The sequence below is a fragment of the Rattus norvegicus genome, chromosome 3, assembly GCF_021556685.1.
Source record: "Rattus norvegicus strain SHRSP/BbbUtx chromosome 3, alternate assembly SHRSP_T2T, whole genome shotgun sequence".
Taxonomy (NCBI): Eukaryota; Metazoa; Chordata; class Mammalia; order Rodentia; family Muridae; genus Rattus; species Rattus norvegicus.
In genome coordinates, this window is record NC_141536.1 from 36,589,601 (window position 1) to 36,612,415 (window position 22,815).

General features: G+C 43.2%; 1 protein-coding gene and 1 non-coding gene across 13 annotated transcripts in view; both read left to right on the forward strand.

Annotated features, from left to right (window-relative positions):
* Fmnl2 (formin-like 2) overlaps positions 1–22,815 on the forward strand; it is a 275,441-nt gene that overhangs the window by 39,661 nt on the left and 212,965 nt on the right. The window lies entirely within an intron of this gene.
* LOC147995466 (Nuclear RNase P) lies at positions 9,916–10,223 on the forward strand. The gene has a single exon (XR_015685066.1).

The following is a 22,815-nucleotide window of genomic DNA, read 5'->3' on the forward strand; positions in this document are numbered from 1 at the left end:
CACTTTCCTATCGGGGTAATGCTAATTATTAACATTTACTACTTAATTTGGTCTCACTTTTTTGAAAATGATTTTGTTATGTAACCCAGACCGGCCTCAAACCCACAGCAATGCTTTTGCATCAGGTTCCCAAGTGCTGGGATTAGAGGTTTGCACCCTTGCCACACCTGGCTCTACTTTCTGTTTCCATCCTTAACTCTGCCTGGCTGTAACTGTTGTGGCTAACTCCTGCTCTGCTTTTTAGCAGCCACGAGCTAAAGTTCATCTCTGTCTCTGGGACCCTGCTGCACAGAGTCCGGCACCTAGAAGCATTCAGTAAATATTGACTGAATGGACAAAACGTTGGTTGTGCGGAGTTATACAAAAACGTGTTGGAGTGAAAGACTGTGGTTCCCTCAGGCAATGCTTGGAAAGCTTTGCCCACATAGTGACCTAGCAACTGAAATCCTTAGTCAGAACTGAAAACAACGTTCACGGGATTCATCTGTCTCTGATCATTTGAGGACAGCAGTATTGTAGCCACACTGGCCCAGGCAGATAAAGTGACTTCTTACAAGGTTCTGAGGCCTTTGTAACTTTAACGAAAGCCACACGCCTCCTGGAGAGTTAATGGGGACTTGAAGGGGATCACTTGCCCTGCACACCTCTGTGGTCTCAAGCCCTGTTGCTCTGCCTAAGTTCTTCCCTTTGCAGTTGAGTTCTTCTGCCTCCTTGCTTGTGACTGTCCCTCCCCTCCCCTCCCCTCCCCTCCCCCTCCCCTCCCCTCCCCACCCTTCCCCTCCCCCTTCCCCTGCCCTGCCCTGCCCTCTCCTCCCTTCCCCCTCCCCAGCCCTGCCCTGCCCTGCCCTGCCTTGTCTGCCCTCCCACTTTTAATTTAGTTTTTCTTTCCCTTCCTCCCTCTGTCTTTCTGTCTTCTCTTTCCTTCCTCTCTCCTTCCCTCCCTCTCCCCTCTCCTTTTTTCCTGTGACTGTTTAATTGGAGACTCTTAAGAGATTATGTACCCACTTCTGTCTGATCTCAGCATATAATTAACACCCTAAACACTGGGGAAAATTCTTGTTTCCCTGTTATATATCCAATGGAGCTCGTGTTAATGGTGACTGCTGACTGGGGCAACGTTTCAGAGCCTGTGAAACTGCAATTGTTCAAGAAGACGAAGTGCAATCGTGGTTTTATCAGCTGTTAACTGTGCAGTTAGGATAGGTTTTTAAGCTGTTTGATTTTTCTCCTGAAAAAAACGTCATCTTAGCACGACTAAGTGAGGAGCGTAGACTGTGGTCGGGGAGCAGTCCCCTTTTCCCTGTTGCAGATGTCACAAAGGTAGGCTCCTTACTGATCAGGAGTTACTTGTACATCACGTCTCATTCAAGAATATCGATTGCTTCCCACTTGTCACCTCAGGGACATTTTTGCGTCACCATGGGATTTATTGAAGGAGCCCAAGTCTCTTCTTAGATTCTAGTTGGCAGAAGACGGGCTACCTGGGAAGTAGGCATGATTATGAGAACAGGAGACTTGAAAATCTCCACTTCTCTTGCTACCTTGGTGTCTAGAGCCTCCCTGAGCAGAGAAGCCTGTGGTGTACGCGCTCATACAGGTCTCCAGGGATGCTCTCTGCTGGGAACTTTCTGTTTAGTAGCTTCGTTCAGAGTTGAGACTCACTAGAGTTCAGAACAGAATATGCCTTAATGTTCCTATGGGGGGGTCACATAGTGGTATATGGGGGGGTCATGCAATGGTATATGGGGGTCACATAAGTAATATATGGGGGGGTCACATATGTAGTACACGGAGGGGTGTCACATAAGTGTAGCCTTTGTTCTGGGGTCTTTCAGATGACTATTCCAGTTTTTTCAGATTGATCTCCCAGTTTTGGAAAATTAAGAACTGCCCGGTGAGCTTCCTGGGTTGTTATACTGAGCGCTGCTGCTGTGGCAGGCTTTTAAAAACAGAACATTTTCTTTCTTGTAGTTTTAGCTTTTAAAAGTTCCTGTATGTACACAGCGTGTTTCGATCATGACTTTTTTCACTACTATTTCTGCCTTCCCCTAGAGTCCCATCTCATCTCTCTCTCCACTCCATGTCCTCCCTTTATAATCATTTTGTTCATTAAATCCACACTGAGTCCAGTTAATTCAGCCCATACACATGCACATGGGCATGGCTGTCCACTGGTGCATGAGGAACACACTAGTGGCCACACTCCTAAAGAAGTGACTCGTTCTCCCTTCACAGCCACCAGCTGCCAGTAGCTTCTCAACTCAGGGCCCTTCCTTTATTATTATTATTATTATTATTATTATTATTATTATTATTATTATTAGTGATTGTGCATTGCAGGAGCCTACAGAGACCACTGAGGCTGTCAGTCTCCCGACATTGGAGTTAACAGATTTTTGTGAACTGCCATGTGGGGTGCTGGGAACTGACCCCTGGTCCTCTCTGGGCCTTATTTTTGTTTGTTGTTTTTTTTAAACAGGAAACCCAGAGGCTATGCTCTGCCTTTGGCAACCTTATCAACGAGCACTGTAATCCAGAGAAAGGAGTGGAGTCACTTCTGCTGTGTTTTCCTCAAGCCTTTCTGTTAAAAGAGTTAACAGTGACCTTTGGCAAGGAAGCAAGTGTGCTTGGTGCTAAGAGCACATGGGCACAAGAAACGGTGTCTAGACTGGGAACTGAGGGATGAGCTCATTCACAGAGGCGGGGAGGGAGGGGTGTGGGGTGGCAGAGTGCTCAGGCTGAGGCCCTCTTTTTTCCTCTTCCTCCAGTGATTTCACAAGTATGCTTCCAATAAAAGCAGTTTGAAAAAAAAAAAAACAGAATTCTTCCACTCGGGAGCACCTTGCTGAGATCTGTGGTGGTGGCTGAAGCTGCCGTAATTAGAACCATGCCCTGAGAATGCGCAGTTCATTGTCAGACCAGATGGTTGCAGAATGTTCGCTGTCCTCATGTGTTTCTGTTGGGAGCAGGGGATCCTTGGTGGCTGCTGGCGGGGGTGGGGAGGGCAGTGGTGGATCTTTGGGTATGAGGAGCTGTTCTCAACTGATGTGGTCTCTGCAAGAGCTTACCGCAGGAGTTTTTCTGAATTTATTGCTTTTTACTATTAATTGAGGTTTTGGTTCATGTGCTTTGTGGTTTTCTTCATGAAATTTTTACTCAAGTGGCTTACAGGAACTATCTAAATGGTGGCTCTGAATGGCTTAAATTATGTTCTTAGGCTGTGGACTGCCTTCAAGCGATCACTTTTACTGTGGCCTGGCTGACCAGCTAAGAGAGAGTGGGAGCATTGTCTTGGTCTATCGCTCATCCTCCTGGATGAAAGGAGAGACCTAGCTGGTGAGGGAGAGGAGGGATGAGCAGAGTCCGTGCCCTGTGCTCTGGTCTTGTGTGTGGGCTTGACTCTGGATGTTAAGTTTATGTGGTTTCCTGGAAGCAAAGCCTTTCTGAGGACCCTGGTGGTGGTCTCCTTTGGCCTCTCCTTAGATCATTCAAGGGTGATTTGTTTGAAGGGAATATCTGCGTTATTATTCATAGTTTCATCTTTCTCTGAGACTATCACACCTCAGGAGATATGTGGTTATACGTACCTCTCTTCCATGCCTGTGGCCCGTAGCCTTCACTAATGCAATCAGCACTTGGTGTTTTGACTTTTCATCAGACCTGGGTGCTAGTTATTGACTTTGATTTTCAGGCTCACTGACCGTTTCTGTTTCCTCTGTAGGACTGTCTGCATTCTTCATTCACTGTCTGTTTTATTTACTATTATTGTGCTTGGAGCCAAAAGTCTTACAGATTTTTTTTTTTTAACCTGGATAACCTCAGAAACAAGTTATCCTAAGTCACTGATTTTCCTCATTCTTCTTCCCGAGTGTATCAATTCTTCATCACAGTCTGATTAAATAGTAGGAAGACGAAGTAGATCTTGCCTTGAGAAGGAATGTTCATGTCTCTTCAGCCCTGGGTAGGGAGAACCTCGGCTGCTCTTGAAGTCTAAGGAGCTGACTCAGTTTGGCCTCTTTCTTTCTGCACCCTCCTCTCTTAGTTCTTCCAAGCTTGAGAGATGGGAATGAAAGGACTGGGTCAGAGACACTCCATGAAAAAAATGTGGATTGTCATGGGGTTGAGCCCTTCCTGGAAAGTAGGAATGGGCTCTCTATTGCTTGAAGGTGGTAGTTACATAAAAAAAAGTGGTTGTTATATAAAACGGTTCTGGGCTAACACAGATAAGCGTGGTCTTCACTCCTCTATAAGGAAGTTTCTCTAACCGATGGAGAGCATTACTGAACACCATAGTCAATCAAAATGCAGATCTGTGGGGCCCAGGCCTGGTGGATACATCTATAAAACAGTCCTATGACCAAGACTCAGGGAGCAGGTGAAAGGCGGGGCAGGAGGAGACTAAGAGTCGGAAGATCAAGAAGTTGGCTGTGAGGTTGTGTCTTCTAATAACATCAGAAGCTATAGCCATAAAGGACCACCCACACATGAGCAGAGTGAGGATGGCACCAGTGAGCACGCCAAACTGGATGGGGAAGAGCATAGTGAATCGTTGTCCATTGCCAAGACATACCACAAGTAACATTATACAGACTCAGCAGTTATATTTAGGAATATATATGTATATGCAAATGCATATATGTGTCTGGTAACAATTATTGAGAAAAGAGACTATGATTTTGAAGGAGAGTGGAAAAGGGGGTATATGGGAAGGTTTGGAGTGAGGAAAGGGAAGAGAGAAATGTTGTAATTCAATTATATTCTCAAAAGAATTGGAAAAAGAAAGGCGTGTTAAACCCTAAAGTTCTGGTATCTACTAGTCTGTGTTGTTGGATGCATAGGCATTCTCTAACAGCCCACACTGCTTGAGAGTGGTTTATCTTGTCCTTGCTGGATGAGTCGTCCCTCCTCGACACACTTGTAATGATAGGTGCTAGCCCATGTTCTAGCTTTGTAGTAGGGCTTTGCTGGGTGTTTGTTAAGTTTAATTGCTTGATGGCTTTGGAAGTAGCGAGGTAGGGTTATATTGAGCCTTCTTTGGTGTCGTGGAGATCCTGCTATTCACTTCTAGAATACAAAGTTTTTATTTCTTCTAGCAAATTCATGAAGTATGAAAGAGATTTATGAAACACACCTAGGGGAGGAAGACTGTGACTTACTAAGGGCAACATGAGTTTTCTGTTTCTACCACATCCGATAGCCGAGGCTTGGGCTTTAAAGTCCATGTGGGTACTTTAACATTGTTCAATGGAAGCCATCAAGTGGAAACATGGTTAACAGAGCTGTATGCCACATTCTAAAAATGTTCCTTATGAATATGGTGTAACTCATGAAGGACAGGGTTTCATTCTCAGTCCCCCCTCACCGCCAGCCCCATACCAAAAGAAAGAAGGCCAGTGGTAGCTTATATTTTGAGGAATACCATGGAAGTTTCCTTGCCAGCCATGCCAGCATTTCATTTTGACAGCATGGGGTTTTCCCCTTCATGACTGTTGAGACAGGGTCTTCCTCTGTAGCTCATGATCTGGCCTTGAACTCATGATCTTACGCCACAACTCCTTGAAGGCTGATATTACATGAATCTGCCGTCGTGCCTAGCTCAAAAAAGAGATTTTTTTATCCCATACTTTGGCTTTTGTTTATCTTGTCTGAAGCTCACCGGCCTAGTGAAGTTTGCATTGTTGACCACCCTAGTAAATACCAAGGATGTGTAATGTACTCAACTAGCATAGGTGGAGGTGCTGTCCTTGTATTCTAGAACCCTCTGGGAGTGACTTCTCTGAGCCTTTGGGACCCTCCCTTCAAAGTCATGACTGCAATTTGCTCCCAGGCCTTCTTCCATTTTTGTGAGGAATGCTGGTGAATTTGCACATTTTATGTTAAAGTTTTACTGCTTTCATGTGAAGTGTTGCTTGCTCTGGTGGGAACTGGGCTAATTTAGGAATCAGGCAGTGTCTGCTTTTTCATATCTTCATGGCAACAATCCTTAAAGATTATGGTGGGCTTTAGTCTCTGTTTCCTGGTTTAGAGATGAAAAGGAGGGGAGCACTTCTCCAAGGAGAGAAGTGCTGTGTGCTGAGGATCAGTTTAAGGAAGCCTACGGGAGCCAAGACCAGGATCAAAGGAGGGATTTTTGGCCTGCAGTCTGCTCGAATTAGAAAGTTATCAAGAATCACAGCCCATTCAAGCAATTTGTCTTTGGATTGCTGATTTCTACAGCTGTACCAAGATCTTCGGATCAATCTAGGAGAACAGGTTCCTTTTGTAAAGTACAATCTAACTGAAGCTGCCATTGGAAGCCACTTTCTAAGTGTTGAGCGTCATCGAGGTGGTCAGATTTGTCTTGTCTTTCTCTGCTCTTCCTTTCCTGCTTTTTTTTTTTTTTTCTTTTTTAAATAAAAGCTTGCTTCCTGGCTTATGATGACACCTCTCTGTTCTTCCACAGTGGAAGAGATGGGAGTTTCTCTTTCTCTTTAGCAGAGACATGTGGGCAATTCTTCTTTTGCCCTTGAATAGGGGTCGGACTTTTAATTATGGAAACTACATAAACAACCAGTAGATAGAGATCTTTTGTAGTGCTTAAGGGTTTATGTCACCTCCAACACCACCCCCACTCCCAGGTGGGAGTCGAGGGGTTCTCATTTTGTAGCTCCTGCTGGCCTTAGTTCCCCTATGTAGACCAGGCTTACCTGGTTAAATCTACTCGTTCTTACCTTTGCCGTCTCCTGGGTTCATTTGCTAGGCTACCAATTTTCCTATTATCTAAAAGAATGAATTCTTTTAAAAAGTGTATGTTTATATATATGTATATGTATACATACGCACATATCTAAACGTTATATATAATAGTGTTTGCCTGAATGCATGTATTTGTAGCATGTACATGCAGTAACCAGTGGGGCTAGAAGAGACCAGTGGATCTCCGCCCCAGACCTGGAGTTACAGAACATTGTGAGTTGCCATGTGGGTGCTGGGAATGAACTGGGTCCTCAGCAAGAGCAGTCAGTCCTCTTAACTGCTGAGCTCTCTCTGTTGGCATTCTGTCTAAGCTCCACCCCCACAGTTACCTGGCAACAGCCAGCACTGCCTGGCACTATAAAAGGGGCTGCTTGGGCCCCCCTCCTCATTCTCTTGCTCTTCCCCTCTTCCCCTTTGTCCCTTCTCTCCCCACTCCCTTACCCCTTCCCTCCACGTGCCCATGGCCGGCCTTTACTCCTCTCCTTTTCTCTTCTTTCATTAAACCTTTCCACATGGAACCATGTTGGCCTGTGCCAAGATTTCTACCCCAACAGTCTCCCCAGCCCCTGAGAATTCTCTACTTATAATTTTCTGTTATCTCCATATATCTTAAAAGAAGGCTCCCACCTAATCAAAATGGTATCAGTTCCCCTAACATCGTAATTGTGACCACTATGAAAAAAATTTATTTATTTTTTTTAATTAGAAGTTTGACTTTAGATTCCTGGTGTTTCAACTGAACATCTTTTGTCAGAGTTCCGCCTGAAGCAAACAGAGCCCCCAAGGCTCTGACTTATTGGATGATCTGGAGCGGTACTGTCCCAGGGGTTTGTTTACCTTCTTCCAGATGCTCTGCACAGTAGAAGAAAGGCTGGGCGACCTGAAGGATGGTGAGGCCTGTCTTGGTTTGGGTAGTGCTGCTGTGAGAGCAAACTTAAGCCCTGGTAATTCCTACTGTCCTACTTTTAGAGGCACAAGGATTCATGGCCAAGAAGCCACCATTTGATCTGAGGAGGCTCTTGGTGATCTTAGTTGTTGAATTTGTACACAGCAGGAGCAAAGCTCCCCTCCACCCCCTCTACCCCCATTCCTTTGTTTTTACTGTTTTGAGCCTGGGTTGGCCTGTCTGTATCGTAGGCTGATTGTAACTATCGGGATAGCCAAAGCTGACCTTGAACTCTGGGTCTTCCTGCATCAACATTCCTAGCTGTTGGGGGAGGACTGGTGAGGTAAATACCAAGCCTGTTTTATGTGGTTCTGGGAATTGAACTCAGGATCTCATGAGAGCCAGGCAAGCACTTTATCAGCTGAGCCACATCCCAGCTACTACAAAGGGTTGAATATGTTTACAAGGCCACCAGAAGTTTTTTCCCTGATGTTAGAAAAAGTTCTTGATGGCATTGAGTGTTGGCTATTTCCAATTTGATAAGCCAAAGTGGTTAATTTGGTACAGAGGCAAGCATTTTCTACAGTATTAACAGCTATAGTTTCTTCCACTTGCTTAAGTCTCCCTCCATATTTATTGGATTGCTGTTTTTATTTTTCAGACATAGTGTTGGTCTGAAGCTTATAATCCCCTTGCCTTAATCCTTCCAAGTGCCAGGAATATAGAAATACACTTCAACGCCTGACTGCCAAAGCTGGAGTGTGTGTGTGTGTATGTGTGTGTGTGATGCACTCATGAACTTGTGTATGCTGGTGAAGCTCTCTGATATGCAGCTGTATCCTACTCCTTCTGGTTTTATTTTCTTATGCCCTAGCCATGTGCATGGTTGATTGTGAGTTGGCCAGCTTTGCCCATAAAGGTCAAATAGTAAATACTGTAGGCCTGTATACCATATAGCTTCATTTGTAGCCACCTGACTGTTAAGGTGTAATTAGGATGATGTGAGCAAAGGGATGAGTTTTCTTAAGGTTTTGTAGGTACTAGGATATTACTCCTCTATTTCTGTCATTTGTTTAAGAACCCAGTCTTGGCCAGTCGTGGTGGTACATGCTTATAATATAGGTTTCAGCCATGTTCCTTACTATATACCCTAGGGAAACTGGACTATATAGTAAGTTCAGGGTCAGCCAGGCCACATCCTGAAAATCTCTCAGAGCTACAATGAAGGCACAAACCTGTAGACCTAGCTACTGAGATCACAGGTTCAAAGACAGGCTTGGGTTGCAGAGTGAGTTCAAGGCCTGCTTGTGTAACTTGGAGAGTCTGAAGCTGAGGAGTAAAAAGAAACCCAGAGGTAAAGATCTGCGGTATAGTATTAGCCTAGCACATGCAGAAATTCCTGGGTTCAGCCCCCCCCCCCCCCCGGCAGCTTGCTGACCCTTATAATAGATAATAACTTTGTTTTAACCGGTTTTCCTATTTACCTTTAAGAGATGTTTTTCCCCCTTTTAGGCCTGAAAAAGTTTAATTTTCTTTTGTATAATCCAAATTTAGATTTCCTGCCATTTTTGTCATGATTTTGAGAGTTAGAACATTCTTAATAATACACATTTTAAGTCTGAAAATACGCATGCCTTAATTTTAGCTTTAGAGACATATTTTCTGGAGAATTAACTTTCGTTCTTGGGGAGTTTATTTTGGTGTGTAGTGTGACTTGATCCTTAAATTTAATATTTTTCCTAATAGAAATCCAGTTGTGGATTGTGTTCGCGCATTCCCAGTTAGTCCCGGGACCTCCAGCTGCACTCTGAAGGCTTTGATCTCAGCCCCGGCACCAAGCTCAAGTTCATGTCTCCAGTTTTATATGTGCGAGATATGTGCTGACTTGTGGCTAGGTTTTCCTTGGTTCTTTTTAGCTATTTGGCATGGTGAGTTGCAGTTCCTGATAGACATATGTAGAAATAATTATTTTAAAATGTATTTATATAGCTGTTTTATCTTAAAATATTAGAAATGAAAAAGTACTTTGTGTGTGTGTGTGTGTGTGTGTGTGTGTGTGTGTGTGTGTGTGTGTGTGTGTGAGCGACAGAGAGAGAGAGAGAGAGAGAGAGAGAGAGAGAGAGAAAACAACTTGAATATGAAGGTCAGAGGACAATGTTGAGTCTATTTCCCTTTTCATCTTGTGTTCTGGGCACTGAACTCAAGTCAGCAGGTTTGAGCAAGCACCTTTCTCTGCTTCGCTATCTTGCTAGCCCCTAGCCTCCTTTTCCTCTATAGCTAAGAATGATTACCTGGGTGGGAGGATGCTCATCAGCAGGGCCACGAGCTGAGAGTTCATCTCTCCATGGACCGTGGGAAGGTCTGAGACTGGAGCCTTCCCCTGCCCTAACCAGGCTCTCCTCGAGCAGGGAGGTGAGTTCCCAGAGAGCAGGGAGGGGCTCCACGCATGGGCAGACTGGACAGGAGAAGCGAGGTATCCGAGTGGGTGGATACCTCCCTTACCAGAGCTTGGAACAGACTCACTGCCTGCAGTGCGAGTTCAATGGCAGAGGTGAGGCACCTCTCGGGTCCCATAACCCAATTCAGACTACTCTCCCCCGCCTTTAAAAAAAAAAAAAAGAAAAAGAATGACAACCTAATTCTCTTGAAAAGAAACTGCATTTTACAATATTAGTTGGGCTGGTGGCATTGGAAGTCAGGAAGAACGTTGGAAGTTCAAAACTAGCCTGAGTTACAGAGTAAAACTCTAGCTCAAACATAAAACAAGATCGGAGAGAGCTCAGCACTTAAAAGAGTTTTCTGCTCTTTGCAGAGGGCCCCAGATGAGGTCCCAGTACCTATACAGTCTGAGAACCAGCTATAACTGGCTCCAAGGGATCTTGTACTCTCTCTGGACCTCAGAGATCTGCATGCCCATGGTGAGCATTAAGTTACTCAGGCTTAAGTATGCAAGTCAGTCATTTAAAAAAAAAAAAACAAAAAAACCCAAAACTCTAGAAACCACAAACAATTGATTTTCCCTCTTTTTGGAAGACCTCATACTAAAATGTATCCACAAAATAACTTTTCTGTGACAGGTAACCCTTCGCAAGAATTAATCTTTATTTAGTACTAGAGATATGCTGAAGTGATTTAAACTGTGATTTGAGAATAAACATAAACTTGTTGACCAAAAATCAACACAACTGAATTTCTGGGCGTGGACTTCCTATCAGAGTTAAATCTCATCTGCTCTCAGTTCAGCTGACCATAAAAAAACGCTGGCGCCTTTGTTTCTGGTGTCACCAGAAACTGTTCTAGCCAAATTATAATGCACAAGCATCAAGGATAGTCTTGTCTAATTTTCTCACAATGCTATCTTTTTGTTTTTTAAATTACTCAAATTCCTTTCTAGTTCCTTGACTCAGGTAGGAAATGAGGCTGCAGAGGCCCTTCTGGTCCGGGTATATCTATACAATTCAGTGGTTGCAGACTCAGGAAGATCTGTAGGTCCAAGCTGGATTGGCCTGGCGCTGTATGACATGGTGTAGCAAACCCCACGCAAGAGGCTAAAGCAGTGGTCCTCAACCTTCCCAATGCTGCAGCCTTTAATACAGTTCCTCACGTCGTCGTGATGACCCTCAGCCATAAAATGATTCTTTCTAAAGATTGCTTTATTTTTATGTATGTGAGTACTCTGTCACTCTCTTCAGACACATCAGAAGAGGGCATCGGATCCTGTTGCAGATGGCTGTGAGTCACCATGTGGGTGCTGGGAATTGAACTCAGAACCTCTGGAAGAGCAGTCAGCACTCTTCACTGCTGGGCCATCTCTCTGGTCCCATAAAATTATTTTTGTTGCTACTCCATAACTGTAATTTTACTACCATATAACTGAAATTTTGCTCTTGCTGTGAATTATAATGTAAATATCTAATATTCAGGATATGTGATATGTGACCCCTAAAGGGGTCAAGGCCCACAGTTTGAGAAACACTCGTCTAAAGACATGTTCTAGAGTGGTGTTTGGAATACAAAGAATGGAAAGAACAACTTCTAGAAATTTCTATTCTTCTATAAAGAAAGCATAGAAAGGACAAACGCTAGGCAAGAGCTTGAATGGAGCGTCTCAACCTGAAGAACAATTCCCATCCAAGGGACTTTGGGTTTCAGTGAAATTAGTGTCTCTAGCCCCACACGGTTGTTATTCAGAAGCTCGTCCCGATGTTTTGTCTCCACAGTGGTCCTTAACTATTACCCGGATTGATCTCTTAAAACGGGAAGTTAAATTGAGATACTGAAGTGATTCAAGTTACGATTTGAGAGTAAGCATGGACCTGTTGAACAGGATCTGTGAGGGTAAATTTGGAGGGATGGCCTCCCAGTGAGACTTGAACCATGCCAGCTCTCAGTTCAGCTGACTGGAGAGATGGGCTGTGGTGCTGTGGTTTCTGATATCACCAGACATTATTCCAGCCGAATTGCAATGCAGATCTTTGGATTTGAAGTATGCAAACTGCGTTTTTACAGCGAGACTACACTTGGTGTGCTTAGAGATTTTTTTTTTTTTTTTTGGTTCTTTTTTTTTCGGAGCTGGGGACCGAACCCTGGGCCTTGCGCTTCCTAGGTAAGCGCTCTACCACTGAGCCAAATCCCCAGCCCCGTGCTTAGAGATTTTGTTTAACGTCCCTACCCAGTGTGAATTTGGAGAAAAATAGTAATGAGTTAAAAAAAAAAAATTCAACAGGCTTACGGGAGATGAGAGGACAATGTGGAATTCTTGAATTCTTTTTTGGAAGCCAAATTTATTTTTATAAGCCTTTAGCAGAATACTGTTTGTTCTTGGGATAATTGGCTCCGGCTTTGTCTTTCAACTATGCTTCTACCAAGGACCGGTTGAGAGGAGTAGGATAAATGAAATTGGGAAATTAAGAAAATGGATTTTCTTTTACTCTTTTAAAATGAGAACAAAAGTCATGTGGGGTCTTTTATTTTTCAGATAATGTATAAGAACCCCTGCCTGTCACAGAAAGGTTTGGCTTAAGTGTTGTCACTCTGGAGGGAGGGTGGGATTCTGAAGTCTTTAATGTGGTTCTGCGAATGTAAGCCTTGCTGTTTAATCATGGCCTTCCTGCACAAACGAGTCTCTGTGCCCACACGTCTCCCCCTTCTCTCATTTCTTTTAATGTCTTAGATGTGGACTAAGCCTTGGAACAGCCACTGCTAAGTGTTTCCACATTGGAAAACTACAGAGCTTGGCTGGATACGATTCTGACTTTATAGGAGGGAATTACTTTTCCTTTAAGGCTGCATTAGAAGTCATCACATACTATACTTGCTATTTGGACCTACGAGGCCAAAACAAACCAAAAGAAAACAAAACAACTCAAACAAACAGGAAGGAGATTAGAGCTGAAGGAACTGATCTTTTCTTAATCGATTGCATTGAACAGAATTGTCACTGCTCCAGTTGTCGCTGCAGGACTTGCCAGCTGAGGCATCCTGCGCCTGTCACGTCAGGCCGTCCTGTTTACTCATGGCCATCATCCTGCTCATTTCTGAAGATACCATTTATCTAGAGGACGGCAGGTCTAGGCTGTAGATGGGGCTTGAGTAGGAACACTCTAAAGCATTCCTGAGAGTTTTGGAACACAGACACTTATCCTTCCTGGTTAACAGGAATGACTTCATTTTAGTCAGAAGTTAACTCTCATGTGTTATTGAAATTTTTTTGGCTCTTCTTCAAGGGAGATTAAAAAAAAAAAAGACAGGGAAATTACTTTTTTGGGTAGACATTCTTGTTTTATGTATCTGCTTGAGACAAATGTACTTAGATTTAAGAGTAACAGTTATTCAAAGAACTTTACTTAAATGCATCATTAAAAACAGACAGACAGACGAACAAACAAACCCTACAAAAGCCACAACCACGGGCCACACATCCCTATAGTCCATGGGGTAGGTATGATTCTTCTATACTATTTCAGTAGCTCTGTAAGTGATCATCTTGACTAACGCATCACAAGGCCGTGGAGGTGTAACGCTTTTGGCAAGTTCGCTATTCTACAAATTCGTAGACTAAATAAATATATTATTCCTTTGCTTCATCCAGAACATGTTGTCATCCTTTTAAAAAAAAAAATCACAATTAGTACTGTTGTAAAATTGGCTGGTGGGAAATGGCACCTTAGTTCTATCTGTTTTGGATTTATTGTTTTGTTTGAGGATGTTAAAGTTGACCCAGTCCTGCTTCACCACGCAGGAAGGCGGGAAACTGTAAGGAAACTTTTTTCTCCTTCCATTAAAGTCACTTCTTTTTTTTTCAGTTGAAGGACTGAAAATCACAGCCACAGATGGCTTCGCTGGGTGATTTGCAAGGAAACCAGATGGGCGAGATGTTAGGAGATCTAGGGTAAATCGTATCTAGACAATTAAACGCTTCTTTTTTTTTTTTTTTTTTTTTCCTTTTCGTTTTTTGGAACTGGTTTTGGGATGTCCTAATTACCTGCTGGAATTATCCATGCACCTTCCAAAACAATTACGATTTAATTTTCTGATATGATATAGGAAAATAAGGTGGGGCAGAGTGAAAGTGGTAGCCTTTCAGCTGGTGAATGTGTTCACATGCATGTGTGGGTATGTGCGTGCACAGGTATGTACTGTAACTTTTATTCCCCTCTCCATTTTCATTTTGGTGTTTCTCTCTGTTGGGGGCCAGTTTTTATTGGTTTGTTGTATTTTGTTTTGTTTTGTTTTTTAAGAAAAATGGACACAGGCCAAGCATAGTGGTGTGTACCTGTAATTCTAGCACTTGGGAACCTAGGCAGAAGGATCTTGAGTTCAGTGCCAGCACAGACAAGCTAATGAGAGTCTGTCTTAGAGTAAAACCAAAACCAAACAAACAAAAGGAAGAAAGCTGGGCTATAGAGCTGAGTGGTAGAGGACTGGCACAAGGTCCTCGGTTTGATCTGTGTTTTTATAAAAAGAAAAAAGGAAATGTATACAACACTAAACCTGCAAGTGTCTCATGTCTTGGTGGCTTGTCCCTAGAGTCAGCATTGGTACTGTTTTAAAAGAAATAAAGAGGCCTGCTGAATAGCTCGCTGTGGTAGCCTCTTGGTTACCTTGATGTCTAATGAGTAGACCCCCTGGGATTGCAGAAGTGAGCCAAGTAGAAAAAATAGAGTTCTTGGATTTACTTAGGTCATAGAGCTTGAGGCAAAATTGTTAGTTTCTCTGATCCTCATCTGTAAACTAGGAATAAAATCTAGTTCAAAGCAGTGGGAGAATTAGAAATTCCCCCAGGTTGAGTGCTCTGTGGATTGCTAATGCCTCAAGGAATGCTTCTTTCTTTCAGGTAGACTTCCAGTAATTGTGAAGTGTTTTTGTCAATGAACCAATATTTGACTGATACTTTCAGACCAGTGTATAAGATCTTCCTGAATTCTGAGAGCTGTAAAAACTGTATGAATGACAAACAGTGCTTGAAAGTGGACCAGAAAGTAAAGAGTGGCCTTGTAGGATGGTGCTGGGGAAGGCTTTGTCAATCAAAGTCAAGTTTCAGGGGCAGGGCAGAACAGAACAGAAGCTTTGACAGTGCTCTGAGGAGGATGGAGAAGGGGTCTGTCGACTTGCTACCTACCTGTTTTCTTAAATGCAGTTTTTGGGGTTCCTTGAACTCTATGTTGGCATTAATTTAGGTCAGGTAGTTGATGATAAAGAGAATGATGTGTGGGTTGCAGGATGTTTGAATGGCATCCTTGGGCACTGTGCAATGGGTGCTAGTGAGTAGTTTTGGATAATACTCTTTCCTCCCTGTTGTGACAATCCAAAATGCCTATTTGCTTAATGTAGATTTTTGGTGTTTTTTTTTTTTTTTTTTTTGAAGGGGGAGTCCCATGATTGAGGACCACTGTTAAGGGATTGTAATTCTGTAATTAATTCCCAAACTCTACCTAATGAGGAATTAGGGGGCATACAGTGTCAATAAAGTTTTGATACTTTATTGGGGTGTAAGTATTTTGTGACTTTGTTTTCAAAGTTATGGATTGCAAGATGTTGGAAATTGTACTAGGGGCAGCATGGACTTGCAAACCTCTCAACTCAGTCCTAACAGGCTTGAGCCTGTGGTGCAACCACAGGTATGGGTAGTAGTGAGAATGGTGTGAGCTGGTGAACAGACCTCAGCTTGGAAATTAGGGGCATTTGCCAGTATCCTAGACACTATCTTACAGAAGTCCCTAAACAAGTCATCGAGGGTTTTTAGAAGCGCCACTGAAGGGAAAGTACATATATTTAAGTGTGTGTATATGTGTATATGTGTATATGTGTGTAGATTGAGACTTTTTGATGTATAGTTCTCCAGGGGAGTGTGTGTGTGTGTGTGTGTGTGTGTGTGTGTGTGTGTGTGTGTGAAGATTGTAGATTAAGACTTTTCTTTCTGATGTATAGTTCTCCAGGTGTGTTCCCCCATCCCTGGGTTTTGAACCTCAAATTGCTGTCTGACAGGTGCTTGGTGAATAATCGGCTATTATCATCTTTGCTTAATGTTGTATTCATAGGTCTTAAGGAATCGATCAGAAAGAGATTCAAAGCAAAAAGCAATTCAGACATTGCGTTTAATCCTTTGAAAGTCCACATGTGTGCCAAGATTTGCTCCCATTTAAAAATAGTGAAACAAGAGGAGGGGGGCCCTTTAAGTCAGAGGCTGGGTGGGTGGAGTTGAGCCCGCCTGAGGTCCCTCTGCCTTTAGCACGTCAGGCAGTCTTTTAAATCGCTTAATTAATTTTTAAAATATGTCCTAACCCAGCAGATGCAGACTGTAGAATTCCTTCTATCTTCATAAAGTGTCTCCAAAATCTTTGTCCATTGAATAAAATTTAGAGTATATTGAGAGTGGTCCATCTTTTATTTAGCAGGAGCAAAAAACCCAGGACCCCAGCTGAGTTACCCTCAGGACTTCCTAGTTGGTAAGGACAAGAGAGGTGGAAGGGCGCTGACTCAGACAGCTGTTGCCAAGGCGAATGCCTTCGCTATCCACTGCAGCCCTGGTGGACAGCTCTTAGTCCTTTTATAGTTTGATTTTCTTTAGTAAACTCTCCCATCTACGTTAAGATAAGGTAGACAGCAGTTTACCTCACTAGCATTTTCCAGTAGTGTCGTCCATTTTTCACGGTGAGCGACTTGTCATGATTTAAATGTGCGCTTTGTTCACGGCTCCTCAGTGTCACGTGATGCCCCGGTTTGTTCTGGATCCCGTCAGGGATGCTGTGTTCTTTGCTTGCTCTGTGTTCTGCGCTGGTTTGGCGTGCGGTAATCTCTCCCTTTCTTCTTTGATAGTTTTGTCAGGAGTTCTGTCGGGTATTTGTAGTTTCTCCTTACACTGGGATTAGTGGGGTCTTTCTCTGATGATTAGAGTAAGGTCGCGGGCTTTGAGGACAGTCTCAGAGGCCAAGTGCTGCTTTCTTCACATCCCTTCAAGTGCAAGCTGTGAACATGATGGGTTACCCCAGTCACCTGCCAAAAGTCATGGCTGACAGGTTTTTCCACTTGAACTTTTAAAAAAAGCAAAACATACAAAATGCTTTCTTTTATAAGCTGAATGGTTATCCTTAGATATGTTTCGGGTGAAAGACCAGCCTGGGCTGCACAGACCCTGTCTCCCTTCCCTCCCAGTAATAAATTATGCCACTTACAGATGGTTATTTTGGACTTTGGAAATAATATACTATTTCTCTTTGGTCAGATTGCTGTAGCTTTGGCCGCTAGGAACTCTGTTCCCTATATGGCTATATGTCCCGTTGGTGGCATGTCTGACATTGTTTTTTTTTTTTTTTTAAAAGCACCACATTATTTTATGACTCTAGGAAATGCCTTCTGTGTCCTTTTAACATTTTTTCTTAATGGGAGTAGTGATTCAAAGGTTAAGGTTTGGGTTTTAACTCCATGACCAATAATTATTCTACTTGAAGGAATAAGTTGCCTCTTATATCATGAACTGGATAGCTTTATCAACTTGATACAAGCTAAAGTCATCTGAGAGGCAGAACCTCAATTAAAATGCCTCTGTAAGACTGGACTATAGAATTCTCTAACTCCCTCCTATTGCCCCTACCCCAAATGGACTGTAAGCAAGACTATAGGATATTTTCTTAATTAGTGATTGATGGGGGAGGGCCCTGCCCATGTGGATGGTATCATACCTGGGCTGGTGGTTCTGGGTTCTAAAAGAAAGCAAGTCAGTAGTAAGCCATGGAGAGCAAGTCAGTAAGCAGCACTTCTCCATGGCCTCTCATCAGCTCCTGCCTCCAGGATCCCTGCCCTGTTTTAGTTCCTGTTTTGACTTCCTTTGATGATGAACAGTGATGTGCAAGTGTAAGCTGAATAAACCCTTCCCCACCTTTTGGTTGGTCATGGTGTTTGTTTCTTCATAGTAATGATAACCCTAACTAAGACATGAATATGCCAGAAGTATTTAGGTAACATTTGTTAATAGCGTTAGATATACATGCTTATTATTAACTCATGCCCAGTGTTTGCCGCTGAAACATATCTTCTGACGTCTGCTTCCAGGTCCTCCTATGGCCCTTGTGCAAAAATGCTGAATGGAGCATGGAGGTGGCCACCATGAACTGTTAGGGAGCTTTATTAGGGCATGTGTCTATTTTCTTTGATCTGATGCATTTAAATGAATGGTCTCTCCTAAAAGCCACAAAGAACTATGAAGGGTTGTAGTTGAATGCATATTGACTTATTCAGTCAAATCTGTTGTCTGCCTAATTAAATGTATATCGATAGACAAAGTGTTTTCTTCCCTAAATATTTTGTTTTTGAATTATTGTGAATCACGTAACATTGGCTTACATTATGTCAGCTAATGGAGAACCCAGTACAGACGAGAATCCCAAGCCGAGTACAAATAGAAAATAGCCAGGTAATAGAAAAACTTCGGCCATCATGCCATTTTTTTCCTTAAACAATGTCCATAACTTATAAAGGAGCTTTTTGGTGTTAGATTGCCAGTGGGGGTGAATGAGTAAGTGGATACCCTTTCGGAACTTTATAGAATTAAGATTCAGATAGGAGATTTGGAAGAACTACCTTTTGACATAACTTGTCTGCATAGTCTTTTGTAGCTAGATCCTATGTGGAAATGAGAGGGTGACATTAAACACTGCCAAGGCAGCATGGAGCCTTACACTGGGGAATATGGTTGATGTCAGTGGCTGCTGTTCTATAACAGGTGTAGATATGGACTCTATGCTTTAAAAAAAAGATTTATTTATTTTATTTATATGAGTGCACTGTTGCTGTCTTCAGACACACCAGAAGAGGGCATCAGATCCCATTACAGATGGTTGTGAGCCACCATGTGGTTGCTGGGAATTGAACTCAGGACCTCTGGAAGAGCAATTGCTGCTCTTAACCACTGAGCCATCTCTCCAGCCTCCAGAATATATGGTTTTATTGTTAACTTTTTACTTTGTTGTGGAGAAACCCTATGTGCCTGGAAGTAAATATCAAGGCCAATAAAATTATTGTTGCTCTGTTTGTATTGGAAGCTTTTTATAAACCACAGCATGTAGTTCTTTTATGCATTAAGGCGTTACAGGAATAAGTAATCTTCATCATTTTTCCAAAATGAGGCTGGGTGTCGTCATTAGACAAAGGGGTATATAGGATGGTTTGAGCCGCAGAAGTGCTTCTATCACTCAGTAAATTCCCCTCTCTGATCTTTTCCGGAGTGATATTTCATCTGTCCTGTCTAGGAAGTTGATCTGGTTCCTGTCCTCCAACTGACCAGCACCTAGAATGTCAACAAAATGACTCATCTGCAACATCCTGTCCTTTTCTGGAGAGAGAACTGTTTGCTTTTGGAAAATGTAGAGCTTACCTCTGTGGAAAACCCCCAAAGCATTGTGTCAGCACACGTTTCCTTAAAAAAATAATGCCTTCTGATTTCTTCTCCTTGTCTCCTTTTCTCTTCTTCCTCTTTCTCTTCCTCTCTCTTCTTTTTTTGTGGGGGGCAGGGTGGATTGATTATTGAACTCGGGGCCTTCCACATTCTTAGTAAGTGTTCTGTGCGAGCTCTGTCCCAGCCCTTCTTGTGACTGTGTTGGCTCTTCCTGTGTGCACTATGTAAGCAGAGAGATTGGGGCTTTAGGAATGGGAGGAGCTGTAATGCTTCTGGAAACTCAGCGTGCAGAGGAGTTGTGCTCTCACAGCTGCTCACTGATAGTCATGATCTCTCAGGGACACACGTCGGAGCCCTGAGTTTTGATGTCTTTGACTTTAATGCTGGTTCTTGGGAGGCAGAAGCCAGCAGATTTCTCTGAGTTCCAGCCAGCCTAGGCTACTGTCTGAGCTACTGATCTATTGCTGAGAAGAAACACCATGAACATTCAGCTTATAAAAGAAAACATTTTATGGGGGGCTGGCTTTACAGTTTCCGAGGGGTTCGTCCATGAGCGTCATGATGGGAAAAATGGTAGCAGGCTGGTGTGGTGCTACAGCAGTGGCGGGGAGCTCACATCTGATTCCTAAGTTGCAGGAAGAAAGAGCGTGAGACCAGGCTTGGTATGGGCTTTTGAAACCTCAAAGTCCAACCCCAATTATATACCTCCTCCCACAAGAGCACACCTCCTAATTCTTCCTAAACAGTTCACCAATCGGGCACTAAATGTTCAAATAAATATATGACTCTGGGGAAGCCATTCTCATTTAAATCGCCATAGCTACATAGGGAGTTCTAGATCTTGTGTTATAGTGAGGCCAGTCTCAAACAAAAACAAACAAACAAAAAACAAAGATTTTGGTGGGTGTCTTAGGGTTTCATTGCTGTGAAGAGACACCATGACCAAGGCAACTCTTACAAGAAAAGCATTTAGGTGGGGCTGGTGTACAGTTCAGAGGTCTAGTTCATTATCATCATGGTAGGAAGCATGGCAGACGTGGTACTGAAGGAGTTCTATATCTTTGATCTGCAGGCAGCAGGAGACTGTGTCCATACTGGGTGAATATTGAGCATAGGAGACCTCAAAGTCTGTCGCTACAATGACATACTCCCCCCAACAAGACTCCTCCTCCTAATAGTGCCAGTGCCTGTCGGCCAAGTATTCAAACGCATGAGTCTATAGGGCCCATATCTACTCAAACAACCACAAGTAGGTTCTGGGAATATATGATTTCTTATTTTGGTGAGTGTATATACCATGTTTTCTCCACTGTAATACAGAATGTCTACAATGACTAAAAATCCTTATTTATTAATTTCAATATTAAAGAATTTAGATTTCCCCCATTTTACACCGATGTCGCCTTGCTTTTCAAAGAGGAAACCCTGTCAATTCTCAAAGTAAGCTACCGTGTCCTTGGGAGGAGAGGCATAGAGTGTAAACTTTTCTTGTGAAATCATAAATACTCTTTGAGGTTTGAATAGGTCTTAACACTTGGAGGGTGGGGTTGGGGTTGGGGAAGGCAGGACCGAGGGAAGGAAAAGGAAACAATGGTGTGAGTTTTCTTTTATAGGTGTCTTGAATGCTGTGTTGTAAGATGGTTTGCAGTGTCTGTCCACATGGTAGTCTCAATTCCTTCCGAGGGCTGCTTTCACCTCTTAGGTTCTGATTTTCATGTTCTGCTACTGGGCTGTCCTCTGGCTCCACGGCTCCCTGCTCTTCCCACAGTAAGAAGTGCTCCATTTACAGAAGAGTGGCTTGAGGTTTGCAGTGCAATGTGCTCTTTCAAACATACTCTGCATTTGTGAGCCGATTTGGCTTCTCTTCCTTAGAATCAAACTTTTATTTTCAACTTCCTGGGAGAAGTAGGTTTTCTCATTACAGCAAATACGTCAAAGTATAAAGCCCCTGGCTCACATAGGCACTCAGAGCTGGAGAGAAACTGGAAATGAACACAGTATTTGAAGCCCTGCTGAGGTGTTACGGGTTTGGGAGGCTGAGTACGAATTAGCCAAGTAATTGGGTTAGAGTTTCTCTGGACAGTGAATGCCCACAGCTCCTAAGATGCAACTGAAAATTAAAAGAAGGGCTGGAGAGATGGCTCAGTGGTTAAGAGCACTGACTGCTCTTCCAGAGGTCCTGAGTTCAAATCCCAGCAACCACATGGTGGCTCACAACCATCTGTAATGGGATCCAATGCCCTCCTCTGGCCTGCAGGGTTACACCTGTCTGTGCAGGTGCACACACCTGCATCTAGAGGAGGCCAGAGGTCTACATCAGATGTACTCTTGTGTCACTCTCTGTTTCTGAGATGAGGTTCCTTGCTGATCCTAAAGCTCACTGGAGTTGTATAGATTCACACTGCTTTGCATTTACATGGGTGGCAGAGGTCTGAATTCAGGTTAAGGCTGCCGCAGAAGCCGTTTACTCAGTGAGCCATCTCCCAAGCCCTGCACTGCTGCTGCTTCTGTTTCTTCAAATAAGGTGACTCTACCTTGTGTCCTTTATCTCAGCCTAATGGTGCCTTTGTGTCTTTGCTGTTGTCTGCTTAAGGGAGGGTGAGCCAGCAAATGTTGGCAACTGGTTAATGAATCATTTATGGGTTTGAATCCTCAGGAGTGCGAGAACAGAGATGAGAGTATCTGGAGTTTCCTGTTAATTGTCAGATTTTGTCTTCTTTTTTTCCTTTCTTTCTTTCTCTCTCTTTCTAAATGAAGTGTTGGCTCTAACAATCAAATTAAGTGAGATTCAGAATGACATGTCGAGCTGTTATTGTGTGTTTTTTCTTGCACTAAAAGCCCTTAATGAAGCTCTGGCCTGTGCTTTCTTTGTGCCATGCCCCTTACCTCTCTGTATAAGCGGGAGGGGCATGAGTGTTCTGACACTCAGGGTAAAATACAGCAGGCTCTTAACACTCTGCTTCGCGCTGAGAGCATTGGCTCCCCACTTGAATCCATGGGGTAACCAAAAGAACATGAAAGGCTGGCATGCTGGTTTTCATTCGGGTCTGTCTCCTTTATTTTGAGTCAGATTCCTCTTTGACTCTAGGCATGTGCAAGGCTCAAGGAGTGTGTCTGAACGTAACCTGTCTCATCTCCATTCAAGGCCGGTACAGAGGAGTCCAATCACTTGATAGAACAAAGCAGGGCAGGACAGACAACCCCAGACAAAGGTGATAGCCACTGGAGACAGCCCCTTGGAACAAAAGCAAGCATCTTCTAGAAAACAAATTGGTCCTCTCAGGATGTTACTGAATCACAA